The sequence below is a fragment of the Rhinoderma darwinii genome, unplaced genomic scaffold, assembly GCF_050947455.1.
Source record: "Rhinoderma darwinii isolate aRhiDar2 unplaced genomic scaffold, aRhiDar2.hap1 Scaffold_536, whole genome shotgun sequence".
Taxonomy (NCBI): Eukaryota; Metazoa; Chordata; class Amphibia; order Anura; family Rhinodermatidae; genus Rhinoderma; species Rhinoderma darwinii.
This window is the reverse complement of record NW_027464085.1, coordinates 45,443-67,924: the sequence shown is the minus strand read 5'-3', so window position 1 is coordinate 67,924 and position 22,482 is coordinate 45,443. Positions and strand designations below refer to the sequence as shown.

General features: G+C 47.7%; 34 non-coding genes across 34 annotated transcripts; all 34 read right to left on the bottom strand.

The window, feature by feature from the left end:
• Nucleotides 1-89: 89 nt before the first annotated feature.
• On the bottom strand, nt 90-253 carry LOC142722483 (U1 spliceosomal RNA). The gene has a single exon (XR_012874775.1). It is a non-coding gene; the product is annotated as a U1 spliceosomal RNA (small nuclear RNA).
• A 483-nt stretch (nt 254-736) lies between these two features.
• On the bottom strand, nt 737-900 carry LOC142722482 (U1 spliceosomal RNA). The gene has a single exon (XR_012874774.1). It is a non-coding gene; the product is annotated as a U1 spliceosomal RNA (small nuclear RNA).
• A 487-nt stretch (nt 901-1,387) lies between these two features.
• Nucleotides 1,388-1,551, bottom strand: LOC142722481 (U1 spliceosomal RNA). Its single transcript, XR_012874773.1, has one exon. It is a non-coding gene; the product is annotated as a U1 spliceosomal RNA (small nuclear RNA).
• Nucleotides 1,552-2,144: 593 nt separating this feature from the next.
• LOC142722767 (U1 spliceosomal RNA) lies at nt 2,145-2,308 on the bottom strand. Its single transcript, XR_012875053.1, has one exon. It is a non-coding gene; the product is annotated as a U1 spliceosomal RNA (small nuclear RNA).
• A 483-nt stretch (nt 2,309-2,791) lies between these two features.
• Nucleotides 2,792-2,955, bottom strand: LOC142722480 (U1 spliceosomal RNA). Its single transcript, XR_012874772.1, has one exon. It is a non-coding gene; the product is annotated as a U1 spliceosomal RNA (small nuclear RNA).
• A 483-nt stretch (nt 2,956-3,438) lies between these two features.
• Nucleotides 3,439-3,602, bottom strand: LOC142722479 (U1 spliceosomal RNA). The gene has a single exon (XR_012874771.1). It is a non-coding gene; the product is annotated as a U1 spliceosomal RNA (small nuclear RNA).
• Nucleotides 3,603-4,085: 483 nt separating this feature from the next.
• Nucleotides 4,086-4,249, bottom strand: LOC142722478 (U1 spliceosomal RNA). Its single transcript, XR_012874770.1, has one exon. It is a non-coding gene; the product is annotated as a U1 spliceosomal RNA (small nuclear RNA).
• A 593-nt stretch (nt 4,250-4,842) lies between these two features.
• LOC142722475 (U1 spliceosomal RNA) lies at nt 4,843-5,006 on the bottom strand. Its single transcript, XR_012874768.1, has one exon. It is a non-coding gene; the product is annotated as a U1 spliceosomal RNA (small nuclear RNA).
• A 487-nt stretch (nt 5,007-5,493) lies between these two features.
• Nucleotides 5,494-5,657, bottom strand: LOC142722474 (U1 spliceosomal RNA). The gene has a single exon (XR_012874767.1). It is a non-coding gene; the product is annotated as a U1 spliceosomal RNA (small nuclear RNA).
• A 483-nt stretch (nt 5,658-6,140) lies between these two features.
• On the bottom strand, nt 6,141-6,304 carry LOC142722473 (U1 spliceosomal RNA). Its single transcript, XR_012874766.1, has one exon. It is a non-coding gene; the product is annotated as a U1 spliceosomal RNA (small nuclear RNA).
• A 487-nt stretch (nt 6,305-6,791) lies between these two features.
• On the bottom strand, nt 6,792-6,955 carry LOC142722472 (U1 spliceosomal RNA). Its single transcript, XR_012874765.1, has one exon. It is a non-coding gene; the product is annotated as a U1 spliceosomal RNA (small nuclear RNA).
• A 487-nt stretch (nt 6,956-7,442) lies between these two features.
• LOC142722471 (U1 spliceosomal RNA) lies at nt 7,443-7,606 on the bottom strand. Its single transcript, XR_012874764.1, has one exon. It is a non-coding gene; the product is annotated as a U1 spliceosomal RNA (small nuclear RNA).
• Nucleotides 7,607-8,089: 483 nt separating this feature from the next.
• On the bottom strand, nt 8,090-8,253 carry LOC142722470 (U1 spliceosomal RNA). Its single transcript, XR_012874763.1, has one exon. It is a non-coding gene; the product is annotated as a U1 spliceosomal RNA (small nuclear RNA).
• Nucleotides 8,254-8,740: 487 nt separating this feature from the next.
• On the bottom strand, nt 8,741-8,904 carry LOC142722469 (U1 spliceosomal RNA). Its single transcript, XR_012874762.1, has one exon. It is a non-coding gene; the product is annotated as a U1 spliceosomal RNA (small nuclear RNA).
• Nucleotides 8,905-9,391: 487 nt separating this feature from the next.
• LOC142722468 (U1 spliceosomal RNA) lies at nt 9,392-9,555 on the bottom strand. Its single transcript, XR_012874761.1, has one exon. It is a non-coding gene; the product is annotated as a U1 spliceosomal RNA (small nuclear RNA).
• A 483-nt stretch (nt 9,556-10,038) lies between these two features.
• Nucleotides 10,039-10,202, bottom strand: LOC142722467 (U1 spliceosomal RNA). The gene has a single exon (XR_012874760.1). It is a non-coding gene; the product is annotated as a U1 spliceosomal RNA (small nuclear RNA).
• Nucleotides 10,203-10,685: 483 nt separating this feature from the next.
• LOC142722465 (U1 spliceosomal RNA) lies at nt 10,686-10,849 on the bottom strand. The gene has a single exon (XR_012874759.1). It is a non-coding gene; the product is annotated as a U1 spliceosomal RNA (small nuclear RNA).
• Nucleotides 10,850-11,442: 593 nt separating this feature from the next.
• LOC142722463 (U1 spliceosomal RNA) lies at nt 11,443-11,606 on the bottom strand. Its single transcript, XR_012874757.1, has one exon. It is a non-coding gene; the product is annotated as a U1 spliceosomal RNA (small nuclear RNA).
• A 487-nt stretch (nt 11,607-12,093) lies between these two features.
• Nucleotides 12,094-12,257, bottom strand: LOC142722462 (U1 spliceosomal RNA). The gene has a single exon (XR_012874756.1). It is a non-coding gene; the product is annotated as a U1 spliceosomal RNA (small nuclear RNA).
• A 483-nt stretch (nt 12,258-12,740) lies between these two features.
• Nucleotides 12,741-12,904, bottom strand: LOC142722461 (U1 spliceosomal RNA). Its single transcript, XR_012874755.1, has one exon. It is a non-coding gene; the product is annotated as a U1 spliceosomal RNA (small nuclear RNA).
• Nucleotides 12,905-13,391: 487 nt separating this feature from the next.
• LOC142722460 (U1 spliceosomal RNA) lies at nt 13,392-13,555 on the bottom strand. The gene has a single exon (XR_012874754.1). It is a non-coding gene; the product is annotated as a U1 spliceosomal RNA (small nuclear RNA).
• A 487-nt stretch (nt 13,556-14,042) lies between these two features.
• On the bottom strand, nt 14,043-14,206 carry LOC142722459 (U1 spliceosomal RNA). Its single transcript, XR_012874753.1, has one exon. It is a non-coding gene; the product is annotated as a U1 spliceosomal RNA (small nuclear RNA).
• A 481-nt stretch (nt 14,207-14,687) lies between these two features.
• On the bottom strand, nt 14,688-14,851 carry LOC142722458 (U1 spliceosomal RNA). The gene has a single exon (XR_012874752.1). It is a non-coding gene; the product is annotated as a U1 spliceosomal RNA (small nuclear RNA).
• Nucleotides 14,852-15,444: 593 nt separating this feature from the next.
• Nucleotides 15,445-15,608, bottom strand: LOC142722457 (U1 spliceosomal RNA). Its single transcript, XR_012874751.1, has one exon. It is a non-coding gene; the product is annotated as a U1 spliceosomal RNA (small nuclear RNA).
• A 487-nt stretch (nt 15,609-16,095) lies between these two features.
• LOC142722456 (U1 spliceosomal RNA) lies at nt 16,096-16,259 on the bottom strand. Its single transcript, XR_012874750.1, has one exon. It is a non-coding gene; the product is annotated as a U1 spliceosomal RNA (small nuclear RNA).
• Nucleotides 16,260-16,742: 483 nt separating this feature from the next.
• LOC142722454 (U1 spliceosomal RNA) lies at nt 16,743-16,906 on the bottom strand. Its single transcript, XR_012874749.1, has one exon. It is a non-coding gene; the product is annotated as a U1 spliceosomal RNA (small nuclear RNA).
• A 483-nt stretch (nt 16,907-17,389) lies between these two features.
• Nucleotides 17,390-17,553, bottom strand: LOC142722453 (U1 spliceosomal RNA). The gene has a single exon (XR_012874748.1). It is a non-coding gene; the product is annotated as a U1 spliceosomal RNA (small nuclear RNA).
• Nucleotides 17,554-18,040: 487 nt separating this feature from the next.
• Nucleotides 18,041-18,204, bottom strand: LOC142722451 (U1 spliceosomal RNA). Its single transcript, XR_012874746.1, has one exon. It is a non-coding gene; the product is annotated as a U1 spliceosomal RNA (small nuclear RNA).
• A 593-nt stretch (nt 18,205-18,797) lies between these two features.
• On the bottom strand, nt 18,798-18,961 carry LOC142722450 (U1 spliceosomal RNA). The gene has a single exon (XR_012874745.1). It is a non-coding gene; the product is annotated as a U1 spliceosomal RNA (small nuclear RNA).
• A 483-nt stretch (nt 18,962-19,444) lies between these two features.
• LOC142722889 (U1 spliceosomal RNA) lies at nt 19,445-19,608 on the bottom strand. The gene has a single exon (XR_012875174.1). It is a non-coding gene; the product is annotated as a U1 spliceosomal RNA (small nuclear RNA).
• A 483-nt stretch (nt 19,609-20,091) lies between these two features.
• On the bottom strand, nt 20,092-20,255 carry LOC142722449 (U1 spliceosomal RNA). Its single transcript, XR_012874744.1, has one exon. It is a non-coding gene; the product is annotated as a U1 spliceosomal RNA (small nuclear RNA).
• Nucleotides 20,256-20,738: 483 nt separating this feature from the next.
• LOC142722448 (U1 spliceosomal RNA) lies at nt 20,739-20,902 on the bottom strand. The gene has a single exon (XR_012874743.1). It is a non-coding gene; the product is annotated as a U1 spliceosomal RNA (small nuclear RNA).
• Nucleotides 20,903-21,495: 593 nt separating this feature from the next.
• LOC142722447 (U1 spliceosomal RNA) lies at nt 21,496-21,659 on the bottom strand. The gene has a single exon (XR_012874742.1). It is a non-coding gene; the product is annotated as a U1 spliceosomal RNA (small nuclear RNA).
• A 487-nt stretch (nt 21,660-22,146) lies between these two features.
• LOC142722446 (U1 spliceosomal RNA) lies at nt 22,147-22,310 on the bottom strand. The gene has a single exon (XR_012874741.1). It is a non-coding gene; the product is annotated as a U1 spliceosomal RNA (small nuclear RNA).
• Nucleotides 22,311-22,482: the final 172 nt, after the last annotated feature.

The window sequence follows — 22,482 nt, the reverse complement described above, 5'->3', positions numbered from 1 at the left end:
TGGCTCGCTCGATCGATCGATCTAGCAAGTATCTCTGACTAGTAATAGTCAGCATTGAATAATAAGCACTGTTTTTCACCAGAGTAAATCAGGGGAAAGCGCGAACGCAGTCCCCCACTACCACAAATTATGCAGTCGAGTTTCCCGCATTTGGGGAAATCGCAGGGGTCAGCACACCCGAAGTGCAATGGATGAGCCTCACCCTGGGAGAACCACCTTAGTGATCATGGTATCTCCCCTGCCAGGTAAGTATGAGTTGCATAGCGCCTGCCAGACAGGCTCCCCTCACAAGAGGCCCTACTAAGTCGCTGAGGATTTTTCCTGGTTTTTGGTCCGAAGCAGGCCAAAGATCACCTGTCTGCATCCACCTTTTTGGATTGAAAACAGCTTTGTTAACAATCAGTGGTCAAATCACAAGCATACAGTATACCGTCAACCAGCCCAATCAATCAATCAATCAATATCTTTGAAACAGGCTCAAAGTAGCACAACATAGTACAGCAAAGGCACAGGTCCTACACTTTACGTTACACTCTGCACTAACATTCAGATAAAGCATCACATAGGAAAGCCACAAAACCAAAGGCAGCTGATAAGGGAGAGAGGAGTATCCAATCCTCTTGGCCACCCAGAGGTCAATTGATGGCTGGCTCGCTCGATCGATCGATCTAGCAAGTATCTCTGACTAGTAATAGTCAGCATTGAATAATAAGCACTGTTTTTCACCAGAGTAAATCAGGGGAAAGCGCGAACGCAGTCCCCCACTACCACAAATTATGCAGTCGAGTTTCCCGCATTTGGGGAAATCGCAGGGGTCAGCACACCCGAAGTGCAATGGATGAGCCTCACCCTGGGAGAACCACCTTAGTGATCATGGTATCTCCCCTGCCAGGTAAGTATGAGTTGCATAGCGCCTGCCAGACAGGCTCCCCTCACAAGAGGCCCTACTAAGTCGCTGAGGATTTTTCCTGGTTTTTGGTCCGAAGCAGGCCAAAGATCACCTGTCTGCATCCACCTTTTTGGATTGAAAACAGCTTTGTTAACAATCAGTGGTCAAATCACAAGCATACAGTATACCGTCAACCAGCCCAATCAATCAATCAATCAATATCTTTGAAACAGGCTCAAAGTAGCACAACATAGTACAGCAAAGGCACAGGTCCTACACTTTACGTTACACTCTGCACTAACATTCAGATAAAGCATCACATAGGAAAGCCACAAAACCAAAGGCAGCTGATAAGGGAGAGAGGAGTATCCAATCCTCTTGGCCACCCAGAGGTCAATTGATGGCTGGCTCGCTCGATCGATCGATCGATCTAGCAAGTATCTCTGACTAGTAATAGTCAGCATTGAATAATAAGCACTGTTTTTCACCAGAGTAAATCAGGGGAAAGCGCGAACGCAGTCCCCCACTACCACAAATTATGCAGTCGAGTTTCCCGCATTTGGGGAAATCGCAGGGGTCAGCACACCCGAAGTGCAATGGATGAGCCTCACCCTGGGAGAACCACCTTAGTGATCATGGTATCTCCCCTGCCAGGTAAGTATGAGTTGCATAGCGCCTGCCAGACAGGCTCCCCTCACAAGAGGCCCTACTAAGTCGCTGAGGATTTTTCCTGGTTTTTGGTCCGAAGCAGGCCAAAGATCACCTGTCTGCATCCAACTGCGCCAAAAAACGGATGCACCTCATTGTACGGAGCCGGGGGTGTGCAGGCACCCCAAATTCCATAAGACACAGGCTCAAGTCTAAGCACTTCCAAGATGCACAGCAACCAGGGTATTAGCATATGGGGCGGCGGCTTCTGGTCAGAGCATTGCCGTGCCGATGAAGCATTCCCCACAGTTGCATGCCGTCACCTGTGAGACAGAGAGGAAGGATAGGTTAGGTTAGGGAAAGGCTCGCCATGCCCTGACTTCTTGAAGCCCAGCAGAAAAAGAATCTTCACTGATCACACTGTTGTTCATCCACGAGGGGGAGACAAAGGCTGCGTATACAGCTAAATATAAAGAGATAATATACCACATTTTGGATTGAAAAACAGCTTTGTTGACAATCGGTGGTTAAATCACAAGCATACAAGTACCTCTGACTAGTAACAGTCAGCATTGAATAATAAGCACTGTTTTTCACCAGAGTAAATCAGGGGAAAGCGCGAACGCAGTCCCCCACTACCACAAATTATGCAGTCGAGTTTCCCGCATTTGGGGAAATCGCAGGGGTCAGCACACCCAAAGTGCAATGGATGAGCCTCACCCTGGGAGAACCACCTTAGTGATCATGGTATCTCCCCTGCCAGGTAAGTATGAGTTGCATAGCGCCTGCCAGACAGGCTCCCCTCACAAGAGGCCCTACTAAGTCGCTGAGGATTTTTCCTGGTTTTTGGTCCGAAGCAGGCCAAAGATCACCTGTCTGCATCCACCTTTTTGGATTGAAAACAGCTTTGTTAACAATCAGTGGTCAAATCACAAGCATACAGTATACCGTCAACCAGCCCAATCAATCAATCAATCAATATCTTTGAAACAGGCTCAAAGTAGCACAACATAGTACAGCAAAGGCACAGGTCCTACACTTTACGTTACACTCTGCACTAACATTCAGATAAAGCATCACATAGGAAAGCCACAAAACCAAAGGCAGCTGATAAGGGAGAGAGGAGTATCCAATCCTCTTGGCCACCCAGAGGTCAATTGATGGCTGGCTCGCTCGATCGATCGATCTAGCAAGTATCTCTGACTAGTAATAGTCAGCATTGAATAATAAGCACTGTTTTTCACCAGAGTAAATCAGGGGAAAGCGCGAACGCAGTCCCCCACTACCACAAATTATGCAGTCGAGTTTCCCGCATTTGGGGAAATCGCAGGGGTCAGCACACCCGAAGTGCAATGGATGAGCCTCACCCTGGGAGAACCACCTTAGTGATCATGGTATCTCCCCTGCCAGGTAAGTATGAGTTGCATAGCGCCTGCCAGACAGGCTCCCCTCACAAGAGGCCCTACTAAGTCGCTGAGGATTTTTCCTGGTTTTTGGTCCGAAGCAGGCCAAAGATCACCTGTCTGCATCCACCTTTTTGGATTGAAAACAGCTTTGTTAACAATCAGTGGTCAAATCACAAGCATACAGTATACCGTCAACCAGCCCAATCAATCAATCAATCAATATCTTTGAAACAGGCTCAAAGTAGCACAACATAGTACAGCAAAGGCACAGGTCCTACACTTTACGTTACACTCTGCACTAACATTCAGATAAAGCATCACATAGGAAAGCCACAAAACCAAAGGCAGCTGATAAGGGAGAGAGGAGTATCCAATCCTCTTGGCCACCCAGAGGTCAATTGATGGCTGGCTCGCTCGATCGATCGATCTAGCAAGTATCTCTGACTAGTAATAGTCAGCATTGAATAATAAGCACTGTTTTTCACCAGAGTAAATCAGGGGAAAGCGCGAACGCAGTCCCCCACTACCACAAATTATGCAGTCGAGTTTCCCGCATTTGGGGAAATCGCAGGGGTCAGCACACCCGAAGTGCAATGGATGAGCCTCACCCTGGGAGAACCACCTTAGTGATCATGGTATCTCCCCTGCCAGGTAAGTATGAGTTGCATAGCGCCTGCCAGACAGGCTCCCCTCACAAGAGGCCCTACTAAGTCGCTGAGGATTTTTCCTGGTTTTTGGTCCGAAGCAGGCCAAAGATCACCTGTCTGCATCCACCTTTTTGGATTGAAAACAGCTTTGTTAACAATCAGTGGTCAAATCACAAGCATACAGTATACCGTCAACCAGCCCAATCAATCAATCAATCAATATCTTTGAAACAGGCTCAAAGTAGCACAACATAGTACAGCAAAGGCACAGGTCCTACACTTTACGTTACACTCTGCACTAACATTCAGATAAAGCATCACATAGGAAAGCCACAAAACCAAAGGCAGCTGATAAGGGAGAGAGGAGTATCCAATCCTCTTGGCCACCCAGAGGTCAATTGATGGCTGGCTCGCTCGATCGATCGATCTAGCAAGTATCTCTGACTAGTAATAGTCAGCATTGAATAATAAGCACTGTTTTTCACCAGAGTAAATCAGGGGAAAGCGCGAACGCAGTCCCCCACTACCACAAATTATGCAGTCGAGTTTCCCGCATTTGGGGAAATCGCAGGGGTCAGCACACCCGAAGTGCAATGGATGAGCCTCACCCTGGGAGAACCACCTTAGTGATCATGGTATCTCCCCTGCCAGGTAAGTATGAGTTGCATAGCGCCTGCCAGACAGGCTCCCCTCACAAGAGGCCCTACTAAGTCGCTGAGGATTTTTCCTGGTTTTTGGTCCGAAGCAGGCCAAAGATCACCTGTCTGCATCCAACTGCGCCAAAAAACGGATGCACCTCATTGTACGGAGCCGGGGGTGTGCAGGCACCCCAAATTCCATAAGACACAGGCTCAAGTCTAAGCACTTCCAAGATGCACAGCAACCAGGGTATTAGCATATGGGGCGGCGGCTTCTGGTCAGAGCATTGCCGTGCCGATGAAGCATTCCCCACAGTTGCATGCCGTCACCTGTGAGACAGAGAGGAAGGATAGGTTAGGTTAGGGAAAGGCTCGCCATGCCCTGACTTCTTGAAGCCCAGCAGAAAAAGAATCTTCACTGATCACACTGTTGTTCATCCACGAGGGGGAGACAAAGGCTGCGTATACAGCTAAATATAAAGAGATAATATACCACATTTTGGATTGAAAAACAGCTTTGTTGACAATCGGTGGTTAAATCACAAGCATACAAGTACCTCTGACTAGTAACAGTCAGCATTGAATAATAAGCACTGTTTTTCACCAGAGTAAATCAGGGGAAAGCGCGAACGCAGTCCCCCACTACCACAAATTATGCAGTCGAGTTTCCCGCATTTGGGGAAATCGCAGGGGTCAGCACACCCGAAGTGCAATGGATGAGCCTCACCCTGGGAGAACCACCTTAGTGATCATGGTATCTCCCCTGCCAGGTAAGTATGAGTTGCATAGCGCCTGCCAGACAGGCTCCCCTCACAAGAGGCCCTACTAAGTCGCTGAGGATTTTTCCTGGTTTTTGGTCCGAAGCAGGCCAAAGATCACCTGTCTGCATCCACCTTTTTGGATTGAAAACAGCTTTGTTAACAATCAGTGGTCAAATCACAAGCATACAGTATACCGTCAACCAGCCCAATCAATCAATCAATCAATATCTTTGAAACAGGCTCAAAGTAGCACAACATAGTACAGCAAAGGCACAGGTCCTACACTTTACGTTACACTCTGCACTAACATTCAGATAAAGCATCACATAGGAAAGCCACAAAACCAAAGGCAGCTGATAAGGGAGAGAGGAGTATCCAATCCTCTTGGCCACCCAGAGGTCAATTGATGGCTGGCTCGCTCGATCGATCGATCGATCTAGCAAGTATCTCTGACTAGTAATAGTCAGCATTGAATAATAAGCACTGTTTTTCACCAGAGTAAATCAGGGGAAAGCGCGAACGCAGTCCCCCACTACCACAAATTATGCAGTCGAGTTTCCCGCATTTGGGGAAATCGCAGGGGTCAGCACACCCGAAGTGCAATGGATGAGCCTCACCCTGGGAGAACCACCTTAGTGATCATGGTATCTCCCCTGCCAGGTAAGTATGAGTTGCATAGCGCCTGCCAGACAGGCTCCCCTCACAAGAGGCCCTACTAAGTCGCTGAGGATTTTTCCTGGTTTTTGGTCCGAAGCAGGCCAAAGATCACCTGTCTGCATCCACCTTTTTGGATTGAAAACAGCTTTGTTAACAATCAGTGGTCAAATCACAAGCATACAGTATACCGTCAACCAGCCCAATCAATCAATCAATCAATATCTTTGAAACAGGCTCAAAGTAGCACAACATAGTACAGCAAAGGCACAGGTCCTACACTTTACGTTACACTCTGCACTAACATTCAGATAAAGCATCACATAGGAAAGCCACAAAACCAAAGGCAGCTGATAAGGGAGAGAGGAGTATCCAATCCTCTTGGCCACCCAGAGGTCAATTGATGGCTGGCTCGCTCGATCGATCGATCTAGCAAGTATCTCTGACTAGTAATAGTCAGCATTGAATAATAAGCACTGTTTTTCACCAGAGTAAATCAGGGGAAAGCGCGAACGCAGTCCCCCACTACCACAAATTATGCAGTCGAGTTTCCCGCATTTGGGGAAATCGCAGGGGTCAGCACACCCGAAGTGCAATGGATGAGCCTCACCCTGGGAGAACCACCTTAGTGATCATGGTATCTCCCCTGCCAGGTAAGTATGAGTTGCATAGCGCCTGCCAGACAGGCTCCCCTCACAAGAGGCCCTACTAAGTCGCTGAGGATTTTTCCTGGTTTTTGGTCCGAAGCAGGCCAAAGATCACCTGTCTGCATCCACCTTTTTGGATTGAAAACAGCTTTGTTAACAATCAGTGGTCAAATCACAAGCATACAGTATACCGTCAACCAGCCCAATCAATCAATCAATCAATATCTTTGAAACAGGCTCAAAGTAGCACAACATAGTACAGCAAAGGCACAGGTCCTACACTTTACGTTACACTCTGCACTAACATTCAGATAAAGCATCACATAGGAAAGCCACAAAACCAAAGGCAGCTGATAAGGGAGAGAGGAGTATCCAATCCTCTTGGCCACCCAGAGGTCAATTGATGGCTGGCTCGCTCGATCGATCGATCGATCTAGCAAGTATCTCTGACTAGTAATAGTCAGCATTGAATAATAAGCACTGTTTTTCACCAGAGTAAATCAGGGGAAAGCGCGAACGCAGTCCCCCACTACCACAAATTATGCAGTCGAGTTTCCCGCATTTGGGGAAATCGCAGGGGTCAGCACACCCGAAGTGCAATGGATGAGCCTCACCCTGGGAGAACCACCTTAGTGATCATGGTATCTCCCCTGCCAGGTAAGTATGAGTTGCATAGCGCCTGCCAGACAGGCTCCCCTCACAAGAGGCCCTACTAAGTCGCTGAGGATTTTTCCTGGTTTTTGGTCCGAAGCAGGCCAAAGATCACCTGTCTGCATCCACCTTTTTGGATTGAAAACAGCTTTGTTAACAATCAGTGGTCAAATCACAAGCATACAGTATACCGTCAACCAGCCCAATCAATCAATCAATCAATATCTTTGAAACAGGCTCAAAGTAGCACAACATAGTACAGCAAAGGCACAGGTCCTACACTTTACGTTACACTCTGCACTAACATTCAGATAAAGCATCACATAGGAAAGCCACAAAACCAAAGGCAGCTGATAAGGGAGAGAGGAGTATCCAATCCTCTTGGCCACCCAGAGGTCAATTGATGGCTGGCTCGCTCGATCGATCGATCGATCTAGCAAGTATCTCTGACTAGTAATAGTCAGCATTGAATAATAAGCACTGTTTTTCACCAGAGTAAATCAGGGGAAAGCGCGAACGCAGTCCCCCACTACCACAAATTATGCAGTCGAGTTTCCCGCATTTGGGGAAATCGCAGGGGTCAGCACACCCGAAGTGCAATGGATGAGCCTCACCCTGGGAGAACCACCTTAGTGATCATGGTATCTCCCCTGCCAGGTAAGTATGAGTTGCATAGCGCCTGCCAGACAGGCTCCCCTCACAAGAGGCCCTACTAAGTCGCTGAGGATTTTTCCTGGTTTTTGGTCCGAAGCAGGCCAAAGATCACCTGTCTGCATCCACCTTTTTGGATTGAAAACAGCTTTGTTAACAATCAGTGGTCAAATCACAAGCATACAGTATACCGTCAACCAGCCCAATCAATCAATCAATCAATATCTTTGAAACAGGCTCAAAGTAGCACAACATAGTACAGCAAAGGCACAGGTCCTACACTTTACGTTACACTCTGCACTAACATTCAGATAAAGCATCACATAGGAAAGCCACAAAACCAAAGGCAGCTGATAAGGGAGAGAGGAGTATCCAATCCTCTTGGCCACCCAGAGGTCAATTGATGGCTGGCTCGCTCGATCGATCGATCTAGCAAGTATCTCTGACTAGTAATAGTCAGCATTGAATAATAAGCACTGTTTTTCACCAGAGTAAATCAGGGGAAAGCGCGAACGCAGTCCCCCACTACCACAAATTATGCAGTCGAGTTTCCCGCATTTGGGGAAATCGCAGGGGTCAGCACACCCGAAGTGCAATGGATGAGCCTCACCCTGGGAGAACCACCTTAGTGATCATGGTATCTCCCCTGCCAGGTAAGTATGAGTTGCATAGCGCCTGCCAGACAGGCTCCCCTCACAAGAGGCCCTACTAAGTCGCTGAGGATTTTTCCTGGTTTTTGGTCCGAAGCAGGCCAAAGATCACCTGTCTGCATCCACCTTTTTGGATTGAAAACAGCTTTGTTAACAATCAGTGGTCAAATCACAAGCATACAGTATACCGTCAACCAGCCCAATCAATCAATCAATCAATATCTTTGAAACAGGCTCAAAGTAGCACAACATAGTACAGCAAAGGCACAGGTCCTACACTTTACGTTACACTCTGCACTAACATTCAGATAAAGCATCACATAGGAAAGCCACAAAACCAAAGGCAGCTGATAAGTAAGGGAGAGAGGAGTATCCAATCCTCTTGGCCACCCAGAGGTCAATTGATGGCTGGCTCGCTCGATCGATCGATCTAGCAAGTATCTCTGACTAGTAATAGTCAGCATTGAATAATAAGCACTGTTTTTCACCAGAGTAAATCAGGGGAAAGCGCGAACGCAGTCCCCCACTACCACAAATTATGCAGTCGAGTTTCCCGCATTTGGGGAAATCGCAGGGGTCAGCACACCCGAAGTGCAATGGATGAGCCTCACCCTGGGAGAACCACCTTAGTGATCATGGTATCTCCCCTGCCAGGTAAGTATGAGTTGCATAGCGCCTGCCAGACAGGCTCCCCTCACAAGAGGCCCTACTAAGTCGCTGAGGATTTTTCCTGGTTTTTGGTCCGAAGCAGGCCAAAGATCACCTGTCTGCATCCACCTTTTTGGATTGAAAACAGCTTTGTTAACAATCAGTGGTCAAATCACAAGCATACAGTATACCGTCAACCAGCCCAATCAATCAATCAATCAATATCTTTGAAACAGGCTCAAAGTAGCACAACATAGTACAGCAAAGGCACAGGTCCTACACTTTACGTTACACTCTGCACTAACATTCAGATAAAGCATCACATAGGAAAGCCACAAAACCAAAGGCAGCTGATAAGGGAGAGAGGAGTATCCAATCCTCTTGGCCACCCAGAGGTCAATTGATGGCTGGCTCGCTCGATCGATCGATCGATCTAGCAAGTATCTCTGACTAGTAATAGTCAGCATTGAATAATAAGCACTGTTTTTCACCAGAGTAAATCAGGGGAAAGCGCGAACGCAGTCCCCCACTACCACAAATTATGCAGTCGAGTTTCCCGCATTTGGGGAAATCGCAGGGGTCAGCACACCCGAAGTGCAATGGATGAGCCTCACCCTGGGAGAACCACCTTAGTGATCATGGTATCTCCCCTGCCAGGTAAGTATGAGTTGCATAGCGCCTGCCAGACAGGCTCCCCTCACAAGAGGCCCTACTAAGTCGCTGAGGATTTTTCCTGGTTTTTGGTCCGAAGCAGGCCAAAGATCACCTGTCTGCATCCACCTTTTTGGATTGAAAACAGCTTTGTTAACAATCAGTGGTCAAATCACAAGCATACAGTATACCGTCAACCAGCCCAATCAATCAATCAATCAATATCTTTGAAACAGGCTCAAAGTAGCACAACATAGTACAGCAAAGGCACAGGTCCTACACTTTACGTTACACTCTGCACTAACATTCAGATAAAGCATCACATAGGAAAGCCACAAAACCAAAGGCAGCTGATAAGGGAGAGAGGAGTATCCAATCCTCTTGGCCACCCAGAGGTCAATTGATGGCTGGCTCGCTCGATCGATCGATCTAGCAAGTATCTCTGACTAGTAATAGTCAGCATTGAATAATAAGCACTGTTTTTCACCAGAGTAAATCAGGGGAAAGCGCGAACGCAGTCCCCCACTACCACAAATTATGCAGTCGAGTTTCCCGCATTTGGGGAAATCGCAGGGGTCAGCACACCCGAAGTGCAATGGATGAGCCTCACCCTGGGAGAACCACCTTAGTGATCATGGTATCTCCCCTGCCAGGTAAGTATGAGTTGCATAGCGCCTGCCAGACAGGCTCCCCTCACAAGAGGCCCTACTAAGTCGCTGAGGATTTTTCCTGGTTTTTGGTCCGAAGCAGGCCAAAGATCACCTGTCTGCATCCACCTTTTTGGATTGAAAACAGCTTTGTTAACAATCAGTGGTCAAATCACAAGCATACAGTATACCGTCAACCAGCCCAATCAATCAATCAATCAATATCTTTGAAACAGGCTCAAAGTAGCACAACATAGTACAGCAAAGGCACAGGTCCTACACTTTACGTTACACTCTGCACTAACATTCAGATAAAGCATCACATAGGAAAGCCACAAAACCAAAGGCAGCTGATAAGGGAGAGAGGAGTATCCAATCCTCTTGGCCACCCAGAGGTCAATTGATGGCTGGCTCGCTCGATCGATCGATCTAGCAAGTATCTCTGACTAGTAATAGTCAGCATTGAATAATAAGCACTGTTTTTCACCAGAGTAAATCAGGGGAAAGCGCGAACGCAGTCCCCCACTACCACAAATTATGCAGTCGAGTTTCCCGCATTTGGGGAAATCGCAGGGGTCAGCACACCCGAAGTGCAATGGATGAGCCTCACCCTGGGAGAACCACCTTAGTGATCATGGTATCTCCCCTGCCAGGTAAGTATGAGTTGCATAGCGCCTGCCAGACAGGCTCCCCTCACAAGAGGCCCTACTAAGTCGCTGAGGATTTTTCCTGGTTTTTGGTCCGAAGCAGGCCAAAGATCACCTGTCTGCATCCAACTGCGCCAAAAAACGGATGCACCTCATTGTACGGAGCCGGGGGTGTGCAGGCACCCCAAATTCCATAAGACACAGGCTCAAGTCTAAGCACTTCCAAGATGCACAGCAACCAGGGTATTAGCATATGGGGCGGCGGCTTCTGGTCAGAGCATTGCCGTGCCGATGAAGCATTCCCCACAGTTGCATGCCGTCACCTGTGAGACAGAGAGGAAGGATAGGTTAGGTTAGGGAAAGGCTCGCCATGCCCTGACTTCTTGAAGCCCAGCAGAAAAAGAATCTTCACTGATCACACTGTTGTTCATCCACGAGGGGGAGACAAAGGCTGCGTATACAGCTAAATATAAAGAGATAATATACCACATTTTGGATTGAAAAACAGCTTTGTTGACAATCGGTGGTTAAATCACAAGCATACAAGTACCTCTGACTAGTAACAGTCAGCATTGAATAATAAGCACTGTTTTTCACCAGAGTAAATCAGGGGAAAGCGCGAACGCAGTCCCCCACTACCACAAATTATGCAGTCGAGTTTCCCGCATTTGGGGAAATCGCAGGGGTCAGCACACCCGAAGTGCAATGGATGAGCCTCACCCTGGGAGAACCACCTTAGTGATCATGGTATCTCCCCTGCCAGGTAAGTATGAGTTGCATAGCGCCTGCCAGACAGGCTCCCCTCACAAGAGGCCCTACTAAGTCGCTGAGGATTTTTCCTGGTTTTTGGTCCGAAGCAGGCCAAAGATCACCTGTCTGCATCCACCTTTTTGGATTGAAAACAGCTTTGTTAACAATCAGTGGTCAAATCACAAGCATACAGTATACCGTCAACCAGCCCAATCAATCAATCAATCAATATCTTTGAAACAGGCTCAAAGTAGCACAACATAGTACAGCAAAGGCACAGGTCCTACACTTTACGTTACACTCTGCACTAACATTCAGATAAAGCATCACATAGGAAAGCCACAAAACCAAAGGCAGCTGATAAGGGAGAGAGGAGTATCCAATCCTCTTGGCCACCCAGAGGTCAATTGATGGCTGGCTCGCTCGATCGATCGATCGATCTAGCAAGTATCTCTGACTAGTAATAGTCAGCATTGAATAATAAGCACTGTTTTTCACCAGAGTAAATCAGGGGAAAGCGCGAACGCAGTCCCCCACTACCACAAATTATGCAGTCGAGTTTCCCGCATTTGGGGAAATCGCAGGGGTCAGCACACCCGAAGTGCAATGGATGAGCCTCACCCTGGGAGAACCACCTTAGTGATCATGGTATCTCCCCTGCCAGGTAAGTATGAGTTGCATAGCGCCTGCCAGACAGGCTCCCCTCACAAGAGGCCCTACTAAGTCGCTGAGGATTTTTCCTGGTTTTTGGTCCGAAGCAGGCCAAAGATCACCTGTCTGCATCCACCTTTTTGGATTGAAAACAGCTTTGTTAACAATCAGTGGTCAAATCACAAGCATACAGTATACCGTCAACCAGCCCAATCAATCAATCAATCAATATCTTTGAAACAGGCTCAAAGTAGCACAACATAGTACAGCAAAGGCACAGGTCCTACACTTTACGTTACACTCTGCACTAACATTCAGATAAAGCATCACATAGGAAAGCCACAAAACCAAAGGCAGCTGATAAGGGAGAGAGGAGTATCCAATCCTCTTGGCCACCCAGAGGTCAATTGATGGCTGGCTCGCTCGATCGATCGATCTAGCAAGTATCTCTGACTAGTAATAGTCAGCATTGAATAATAAGCACTGTTTTTCACCAGAGTAAATCAGGGGAAAGCGCGAACGCAGTCCCCCACTACCACAAATTATGCAGTCGAGTTTCCCGCATTTGGGGAAATCGCAGGGGTCAGCACACCCGAAGTGCAATGGATGAGCCTCACCCTGGGAGAACCACCTTAGTGATCATGGTATCTCCCCTGCCAGGTAAGTATGAGTTGCATAGCGCCTGCCAGACAGGCTCCCCTCACAAGAGGCCCTACTAAGTCGCTGAGGATTTTTCCTGGTTTTTGGTCCGAAGCAGGCCAAAGATCACCTGTCTGCATCCACCTTTTTGGATTGAAAACAGCTTTGTTAACAATCAGTGGTCAAATCACAAGCATACAGTATACCGTCAACCAGCCCAATCAATCAATCAATCAATATCTTTGAAACAGGCTCAAAGTAGCACAACATAGTACAGCAAAGGCACAGGTCCTACACTTTACGTTACACTCTGCACTAACATTCAGATAAAGCATCACATAGGAAAGCCACAAAACCAAAGGCAGCTGATAAGGGAGAGAGGAGTATCCAATCCTCTTGGCCACCCAGAGGTCAATTGATGGCTGGCTCGCTCGATCGATCGATCGATCTAGCAAGTATCTCTGACTAGTAATAGTCAGCATTGAATAATAAGCACTGTTTTTCACCAGAGTAAATCAGGGGAAAGCGCGAACGCAGTCCCCCACTACCACAAATTATGCAGTCGAGTTTCCCGCATTTGGGGAAATCGCAGGGGTCAGCACACCCGAAGTGCAATGGATGAGCCTCACCCTGGGAGAACCACCTTAGTGATCATGGTATCTCCCCTGCCAGGTAAGTATGAGTTGCATAGCGCCTGCCAGACAGGCTCCCCTCACAAGAGGCCCTACTAAGTCGCTGAGGATTTTTCCTGGTTTTTGGTCCGAAGCAGGCCAAAGATCACCTGTCTGCATCCACCTTTTTGGATTGAAAACAGCTTTGTTAACAATCAGTGGTCAAATCACAAGCATACAGTATACCGTCAACCAGCCCAATCAATCAATCAATCAATATCTTTGAAACAGGCTCAAAGTAGCACAACATAGTACAGCAAAGGCACAGGTCCTACACTTTACGTTACACTCTGCACTAACATTCAGATAAAGCATCACATAGGAAAGCCACAAAACCAAAGGCAGCTGATAAGGGAGAGAGGAGTATCCAATCCTCTTGGCCACCCAGAGGTCAATTGATGGCTGGCTCGCTCGATCGATCGATCGATCTAGCAAGTATCTCTGACTAGTAATAGTCAGCATTGAATAATAAGCACTGTTTTTCACCAGAGTAAATCAGGGGAAAGCGCGAACGCAGTCCCCCACTACCACAAATTATGCAGTCGAGTTTCCCGCATTTGGGGAAATCGCAGGGGTCAGCACACCCGAAGTGCAATGGATGAGCCTCACCCTGGGAGAACCACCTTAGTGATCATGGTATCTCCCCTGCCAGGTAAGTATGAGTTGCATAGCGCCTGCCAGACAGGCTCCCCTCACAAGAGGCCCTACTAAGTCGCTGAGGATTTTTCCTGGTTTTTGGTCCGAAGCAGGCCAAAGATCACCTGTCTGCATCCACCTTTTTGGATTGAAAACAGCTTTGTTAACAATCAGTGGTCAAATCACAAGCATACAGTATACCGTCAACCAGCCCAATCAATCAATCAATCAATATCTTTGAAACAGGCTCAAAGTAGCACAACATAGTACAGCAAAGGCACAGGTCCTACACTTTACGTTACACTCTGCACTAACATTCAGATAAAGCATCACATAGGAAAGCCACAAAACCAAAGGCAGCTGATAAGGGAGAGAGGAGTATCCAATCCTCTTGGCCACCCAGAGGTCAATTGATGGCTGGCTCGCGATCGATCGATCTAGCAAGTATCTCTGACTAGTAATAGTCAGCATTGAATAATAAGCACTGTTTTTCACCAGAGTAAATCAGGGGAAAGCGCGAACGCAGTCCCCCACTACCACAAATTATGCAGTCGAGTTTCCCGCATTTGGGGAAATCGCAGGGGTCAGCACACCCGAAGTGCAATGGATGAGCCTCACCCTGGGAGAACCACCTTAGTGATCATGGTATCTCCCCTGCCAGGTAAGTATGAGTTGCATAGCGCCTGCCAGACAGGCTCCCCTCACAAGAGGCCCTACTAAGTCGCTGAGGATTTTTCCTGGTTTTTGGTCCGAAGCAGGCCAAAGATCACCTGTCTGCATCCAACTGCGCCAAAAAACGGATGCACCTCATTGTACGGAGCCGGGGGTGTGCAGGCACCCCAAATTCCATAAGACACAGGCTCAAGTCTAAGCACTTCCAAGATGCACAGCAACCAGGGTATTAGCATATGGGGCGGCGGCTTCTGGTCAGAGCATTGCCGTGCCGATGAAGCATTCCCCACAGTTGCATGCCGTCACCTGTGAGACAGAGAGGAAGGATAGGTTAGGTTAGGGAAAGGCTCGCCATGCCCTGACTTCTTGAAGCCCAGCAGAAAAAGAATCTTCACTGATCACACTGTTGTTCATCCACGAGGGGGAGACAAAGGCTGCGTATACAGCTAAATATAAAGAGATAATATACCACATTTTGGATTGAAAAACAGCTTTGTTGACAATCGGTGGTTAAATCACAAGCATACAAGTACCTCTGACTAGTAACAGTCAGCATTGAATAATAAGCACTGTTTTTCACCAGAGTAAATCAGGGGAAAGCGCGAACGCAGTCCCCCACTACCACAAATTATGCAGTCGAGTTTCCCGCATTTGGGGAAATCGCAGGGGTCAGCACACCCGAAGTGCAATGGATGAGCCTCACCCTGGGAGAACCACCTTAGTGATCATGGTATCTCCCCTGCCAGGTAAGTATGAGTTGCATAGCGCCTGCCAGACAGGCTCCCCTCACAAGAGGCCCTACTAAGTCGCTGAGGATTTTTCCTGGTTTTTGGTCCGAAGCAGGCCAAAGATCACCTGTCTGCATCCACCTTTTTGGATTGAAAACAGCTTTGTTAACAATCAGTGGTCAAATCACAAGCATACAGTATACCGTCAACCAGCCCAATCAATCAATCAATCAATATCTTTGAAACAGGCTCAAAGTAGCACAACATAGTACAGCAAAGGCACAGGTCCTACACTTTACGTTACACTCTGCACTAACATTCAGATAAAGCATCACATAGGAAAGCCACAAAACCAAAGGCAGCTGATAAGGGAGAGAGGAGTATCCAATCCTCTTGGCCACCCAGAGGTCAATTGATGGCTGGCTCGCTCGATCGATCGATCGATCTAGCAAGTATCTCTGACTAGTAATAGTCAGCATTGAATAATAAGCACTGTTTTTCACCAGAGTAAATCAGGGGAAAGCGCGAACGCAGTCCCCCACTACCACAAATTATGCAGTCGAGTTTCCCGCATTTGGGGAAATCGCAGGGGTCAGCACACCCGAAGTGCAATGGATGAGCCTCACCCTGGGAGAACCACCTTAGTGATCATGGTATCTCCCCTGCCAGGTAAGTATGAGTTGCATAGCGCCTGCCAGACAGGCTCCCCTCACAAGAGGCCCTACTAAGTCGCTGAGGATTTTTCCTGGTTTTTGGTCCGAAGCAGGCCAAAGATCACCTGTCTGCATCCACCTTTTTGGATTGAAAACAGCTTTGTTAACAATCAGTGGTCAAATCACAAGCATACAGTATACCGTCAACCAGCCCAATCAATCAATCAATCAATATCTTTGAAACAGGCTCAAAGTAGCACAACATAGTACAGCAAAGGCACAGGTCCTACACTTTACGTTACACTCTGCACTAACATTCAGATAAAGCATCACATAGGAAAGCCACAAAACCAAAGGCAGCTGATAAGGGAGAGAGGAGTATCCAATCCTCTTGGCCACCCAGAGGTCAATTGATGGCTGGCTCGCTCGATCGATCGATCTAGCAAGTATCTCTGACTAGTAATAGTCAGCATTGAATAATAAGCACTGTTTTTCACCAGAGTAAATCAGGGGAAAGCGCGAACGCAGTCCCCCACTACCACAAATTATGCAGTCGAGTTTCCCGCATTTGGGGAAATCGCAGGGGTCAGCACACCCGAAGTGCAATGGATGAGCCTCACCCTGGGAGAACCACCTTAGTGATCATGGTATCTCCCCTGCCAGGTAAGTATGAGTTGCATAGCGCCTGCCAGACAGGCTCCCCTCACAAGAGGCCCTACTAAGTCGCTGAGGATTTTTCCTGGTTTTTGGTCCGAAGCAGGCCAAAGATCACCTGTCTGCATCCACCTTTTTGGATTGAAAACAGCTTTGTTAACAATCAGTGGTCAAATCACAAGCATACAGTATACCGTCAACCAGCCCAATCAATCAATCAATCAATATCTTTGAAACAGGCTCAAAGTAGCACAACATAGTACAGCAAAGGCACAGGTCCTACACTTTACGTTACACTCTGCACTAACATTCAGATAAAGCATCACATAGGAAAGCCACAAAACCAAAGGCAGCTGATAAGGGAGAGAGGAGTATCCAATCCTCTTGGCCACCCAGAGGTCAATTGATGGCTGGCTCGCTCGATCGATCGATCTAGCAAGTATCTCTGACTAGTAATAGTCAGCATTGAATAATAAGCACTGTTTTTCACCAGAGTAAATCAGGGGAAAGCGCGAACGCAGTCCCCCACTACCACAAATTATGCAGTCGAGTTTCCCGCATTTGGGGAAATCGCAGGGGTCAGCACACCCGAAGTGCAATGGATGAGCCTCACCCTGGGAGAACCACCTTAGTGATCATGGTATCTCCCCTGCCAGGTAAGTATGAGTTGCATAGCGCCTGCCAGACAGGCTCCCCTCACAAGAGGCCCTACTAAGTCGCTGAGGATTTTTCCTGGTTTTTGGTCCGAAGCAGGCCAAAGATCACCTGTCTGCATCCACCTTTTTGGATTGAAAACAGCTTTGTTAACAATCAGTGGTCAAATCACAAGCATACAGTATACCGTCAACCAGCCCAATCAATCAATCAATCAATATCTTTGAAACAGGCTCAAAGTAGCACAACATAGTACAGCAAAGGCACAGGTCCTACACTTTACGTTACACTCTGCACTAACATTCAGATAAAGCATCACATAGGAAAGCCACAAAACCAAAGGCAGCTGATAAGGGAGAGAGGAGTATCCAATCCTCTTGGCCACCCAGAGGTCAATTGATGGCTGGCTCGCTCGATCGATCGATCGATCTAGCAAGTATCTCTGACTAGTAATAGTCAGCATTGAATAATAAGCACTGTTTTTCACCAGAGTAAATCAGGGGAAAGCGCGAACGCAGTCCCCCACTACCACAAATTATGCAGTCGAGTTTCCCGCATTTGGGGAAATCGCAGGGGTCAGCACACCCGAAGTGCAATGGATGAGCCTCACCCTGGGAGAACCACCTTAGTGATCATGGTATCTCCCCTGCCAGGTAAGTATGAGTTGCATAGCGCCTGCCAGACAGGCTCCCCTCACAAGAGGCCCTACTAAGTCGCTGAGGATTTTTCCTGGTTTTTGGTCCGAAGCAGGCCAAAGATCACCTGTCTGCATCCAACTGCGCCAAAAAACGGATGCACCTCATTGTACGGAGCCGGGGGTGTGCAGGCACCCCAAATTCCATAAGACACAGGCTCAAGTCTAAGCACTTCCAAGATGCACAGCAACCAGGGTATTAGCATATGGGGCGGCGGCTTCTGGTCAGAGCATTGCCGTGCCGATGAAGCATTCCCCACAGTTGCATGCCGTCACCTGTGAGACAGAGAGGAAGGATAGGTTAGGTTAGGGAAAGGCTCGCCATGCCCTGACTTCTTGAAGCCCAGCAGAAAAAGAATCTTCACTGATCACACTGTTGTTCATCCACGAGGGGGAGACAAAGGCTGCGTATACAGCTAAATATAAAGAGATAATATACCACATTTTGGATTGAAAAACAGCTTTGTTGACAATCGGTGGTTAAATCACAAGCATACAAGTACCTCTGACTAGTAACAGTCAGCATTGAATAATAAGCACTGTTTTTCACCAGAGTAAATCAGGGGAAAGCGCGAACGCAGTCCCCCACTACCACAAATTATGCAGTCGAGTTTCCCGCATTTGGGGAAATCGCAGGGGTCAGCACACCCGAAGTGCAATGGATGAGCCTCACCCTGGGAGAACCACCTTAGTGATCATGGTATCTCCCCTGCCAGGTAAGTATGAGTTGCATAGCGCCTGCCAGACAGGCTCCCCTCACAAGAGGCCCTACTAAGTCGCTGAGGATTTTTCCTGGTTTTTGGTCCGAAGCAGGCCAAAGATCACCTGTCTGCATCCACCTTTTTGGATTGAAAACAGCTTTGTTAACAATCAGTGGTCAAATCACAAGCATACAGTATACCGTCAACCAGCCCAATCAATCAATCAATCAATATCTTTGAAACAGGCTCAAAGTAGCACAACATAGTACAGCAAAGGCACAGGTCCTACACTTTACGTTACACTCTGCACTAACATTCAGATAAAGCATCACATAGGAAAGCCACAAAACCAAAGGCAGCTGATAAGGGAGAGAGGAGTATCCAATCCTCTTGGCCACCCAGAGGTCAATTGATGGCTGGCTCGCTCGATCGATCGATCTAGCAAGTATCTCTGACTAGTAATAGTCAGCATTGAATAATAAGCACTGTTTTTCACCAGAGTAAATCAGGGGAAAGCGCGAACGCAGTCCCCCACTACCACAAATTATGCAGTCGAGTTTCCCGCATTTGGGGAAATCGCAGGGGTCAGCACACCCGAAGTGCTATGGATGAGCCTCACCCTGGGAGAACCACCTTAGTGATCATGGTATCTCCCCTGCCAGGTAAGTATGAGTTGCATAGCGCCTGCCAGACAGGCTCCCCTCACAAGAGGCCCTACTAAGTCGCTGAGGATTTTTCCTGGTTTTTGGTCCGAAGCAGGCCAAAGATCACCTGTCTGCATCCACCTTTTTGGATTGAAAACAGCTTTGTTAACAATCAGTGGTCAAATCACAAGCATACAGTATACCGTCAACCAGCCCAATCAATCAATCAATCAATATCTTTGAAACAGGCTCAAAGTAGCACAACATAGTACAGCAAAGGCACAGGTCCTACACTTTACGTTACACTCTGCACTAACATTCAGATAAAGCATCACATAGGAAAGCCACAAAACCAAAGGCAGCTGATAAGGGAGAGAGGAGTATCCAATCCTCTTGGCCACCCAGAGGTCAATTGATGGCTGGCTCGCTCGATCGATCGATCTAGCAAGTATCTCTGACTAGTAATAGTCAGCATTGAATAATAAGCACTGTTTTTCACCAGAGTAAATCAGGGGAAAGCGCGAACGCAGTCCCCCACTACCACAAATTATGCAGTCGAGTTTCCCGCATTTGGGGAAATCGCAGGGGTCAGCACACCCGAAGTGCAATGGATGAGCCTCACCCTGGGAGAACCACCTTAGTGATCATGGTATCTCCCCTGCCAGGTAAGTATGAGTTGCATAGCGCCTGCCAGACAGGCTCCCCTCACAAGAGGCCCTACTAAGTCGCTGAGGATTTTTCCTGGTTTTTGGTCCGAAGCAGGCCAAAGATCACCTGTCTGCATCCACCTTTTTGGATTGAAAACAGCTTTGTTAACAATCAGTGGTCAAATCACAAGCATACAGTATACCGTCAACCAGCCCAATCAATCAATCAATCAATATCTTTGAAACAGGCTCAAAGTAGCACAACATAGTACAGCAAAGGCACAGGTCCTACACTTTACGTTACACTCTGCACTAACATTCAGATAAAGCATCACATAGGAAAGCCACAAAACCAAAGGCAGCTGATAAGGGAGAGAGGAGTATCCAATCCTCTTGGCCACCCAGAGGTCAATTGATGGCTGGCTCGCTCGATCAATCGATCTAGCAAGTATCTCTGACTAGTAATAGTCAGCATTGAATAATAAGCACTGTTTTTCACCAGAGTAAATCAGGGGAAAGCGCGAACGCAGTCCCCCACTACCACAAATTATGCAGTCGAGTTTCCCGCATTTGGGGAAATCGCAGGGGTCAGCACACCCGAAGTGCAATGGATGAGCCTCACCCTGGGAGAACCACCTTAGTGATCATGGTATCTCCCCTGCCAGGTAAGTATGAGTTGCATAGCGCCTGCCAGACAGGCTCCCCTCACAAGAGGCCCTACTAAGTCGCTGAGGATTTTTCCTGGTTTTTGGTCCGAAGCAGGCCAAAGATCACCTGTCTGCATCCAACTGCGCCAAAAAACGGATGCACCTCATTGTACGGAGCCGGGGGTGTGCAGGCACCCCAAATTCCATAAGACACAGGCTCAAGTCTAAGCACTTCCAAGATGCACAGCAACCAGGGTATTAGCATATGGGGCGGCGGCTTCTGGTCAGAGCATTGCCGTGCCGATGAAGCATTCCCCACAGTTGCATGCCGTCACCTGTGAGACAGAGAGGAAGGATAGGTTAGGTTAGGGAAAGGCTCGCCATGCCCTGACTTCTTGAAGCCCAGCAGAAAAAGAATCTTCACTGATCACACTGTTGTTCATCCACGAGGGGGAGACAAAGGCTGCGTATACAGCTAAATATAAAGAGATAATATACCACATTTTGGATTGAAAAACAGCTTTGTTGACAATCGGTGGTTAAATCACAAGCATACAAGTACCTCTGACTAGTAACAGTCAGCATTGAATAATAAGCACTGTTTTTCACCAGAGTAAATCAGGGGAAAGCGCGAACGCAGTCCCCCACTACCACAAATTATGCAGTCGAGTTTCCCGCATTTGGGGAAATCGCAGGGGTCAGCACACCCGAAGTGCAATGGATGAGCCTCACCCTGGGAGAACCACCTTAGTGATCATGGTATCTCCCCTGCCAGGTAAGTATGAGTTGCATAGCGCCTGCCAGACAGGCTCCCCTCACAAGAGGCCCTACTAAGTCGCTGAGGATTTTTCCTGGTTTTTGGTCCGAAGCAGGCCAAAGATCACCTGTCTGCATCCACCTTTTTGGATTGAAAACAGCTTTGTTAACAATCAGTGGTCAAATCACAAGCATACAGTATACCGTCAACCAGCCCAATCAATCAATCAATCAATATCTTTGAAACAGGCTCAAAGTAGCACAACATAGTACAGCAAAGGCACAGGTCCTACACTTTACGTTACACTCTGCACTAACATTCAGATAAAGCATCACATAGGAAAGCCACAAAACCAAAGGCAGCTGATAAGGGAGAGAGGAGTATCCAATCCTCTTGGCCACCCAGAGGTCAATTGATGGCTGGCTCGCTCGATCGATCGATCGATCTAGCAAGTATCTCTGACTAGTAATAGTCAGCATTGAATAATAAGCACTGTTTTTCACCAGAGTAAATCAGGGGAAAGCGCGAACGCAGTCCCCCACTACCACAAATTATGCAGTCGAGTTTCCCGCATTTGGGGAAATCGCAGGGGTCAGCACACCCGAAGTGCAATGGATGAGCCTCACCCTGGGAGAACCACCTTAGTGATCATGGTATCTCCCCTGCCAGGTAAGTATGAGTTGCATAGCGCCTGCCAGACAGGCTCCCCTCACAAGAGGCCCTACTAAGTCGCTGAGGATTTTTCCTGGTTTTTGGTCCGAAGCAGGCCAAAGATCACCTGTCTGCATCCACCTTTTTGGATTGAAAACAGCTTTGTTAACAATCAGTGGTCAAATCACAAGCATACAG